Here is a 1,653-nt window from a genome sequence, read left to right on the forward strand (position 1 = left end):
CATTTTTAATGGGACATACCAAAAAGGAAAATATTTCATTTCTAATGAGACAGAGGGGGTATAACTTTTCAAAAATTGAATGCACATATTTTTGTGGGACGAACGAAAATGGAAAGTACATATACTTTTATGGGACGGAGAGAGTATGAAAAATAAAGTGAGAGTAAAGTAGTTGATGGAGTAGAACAAATTAAAAGTGATTGGATGTTTTTTTTTTCCTGGAAAAAAGAAATGACTCAATTTTATTGTAACATACCAAAAAAGAATACGACACAACTTAATTGGGACAAAGAGAGTACTTCCTCCGTCCACGAAAAATAGGACATATTTGTCATTTTTTGTTGTCCATGAAAAATAGAGCACATTTAAAAAAAAAATTCAACAACTTCTCTCTTACATTTTCCCCTTCTCTCTTGCTAATAATATAGACCCAATATTCCACTAACACTACTTCTCTTTTACTTTTTTTCGTTCTGCCTTATTTTACTAATTTTATACTCCCTCTGTCCCATTAGAAATGAAACGTTTTCCTTTTTGGGTTGTCCCATTAAAAATGAAACGTTTCTTAAAATAGAAATAATTTTATCTCTATTTTTCCCTCTCTCTTACTTTACTCTCTCTTCTTTAACTCACAAAACAACACTACATAAAATCTTGCGCCGAAAAGCAAACGTTTCATATTTATTGGGACGGATGGAGTATTAAAACCTACTCCCTCTGTCCCATTAGAAATGCAACGTTTTCCTTTTTAGGTTGTCCCACTAAAAATGAAACGTTTCCTAAAATGGAAATATCACTCTCTCTACTTTTTCCTCTCTCTTACTTTACTCTCTCTTCATTAACTTACAAAACAACACTTGCATAAAATCTTGTGTCGGAAACCAAATATTTCATATTTATTAGGATGGAGGGAGTATATCATTACATAGCGCTTTTTTTTTTTTTACTTACTGAGAGAGAATACTTTTTTCCTTCCAAAATATTTAATTAAATACGTCTAGCTCTTAGGAGTAATGAGCTTTTTTGCTTTACAGCTGTATAGCATTTACTCGGTAGCATTTATTCGGCAGGATTGACCCATCACCCACGACTATCGAGCTCGTATATTAACCCGACATTGGTTAGATATTTATTACTCTTTGGTATTGAGCAGTGTTAAATCAGGGTAGAGTGACCTGATAGGGGATGACCTAATCCACTGCTGCTTAGAAACTTACCTTCTAAAGTCTCATTTTTATGCTGAGAAGTGTTACAGCTACACAAAAGTAATGAGATTTGATCTTTGGTCATTCACATGCCCCTCAAAATTCAATTGTGCTGTTTCTGTAAACTAGATATTCATTGCACCTTGAGTCCTAGAATATGAGTCATATTTAAATATAACACGATTTAAGAAAGATAACGAAAAATAAGTTGAATAAATTAGTGAAATATAGGTTCCATTTATATATACATGAGTTTTATAATAAAATGTGAGTGAAATAAGTTGGTGGAATGTGAGACATACTTACCACTTATAATAAAAGTAAAATACTAGTATGACTCTTATTGTGGGACGGACCGAAATGAAAAAATAGGATATTTTTTTTGGAATAAAGAGAGTATTTAATTTCCAACTTTGACCTATTTTTTCAAAATTATTAAATGTTACTC

This window comes from Salvia hispanica, chromosome 1 (genome assembly GCF_023119035.1).
Source record: "Salvia hispanica cultivar TCC Black 2014 chromosome 1, UniMelb_Shisp_WGS_1.0, whole genome shotgun sequence".
NCBI lineage: Eukaryota > Viridiplantae > Streptophyta > Magnoliopsida > Lamiales > Lamiaceae > Salvia > Salvia hispanica.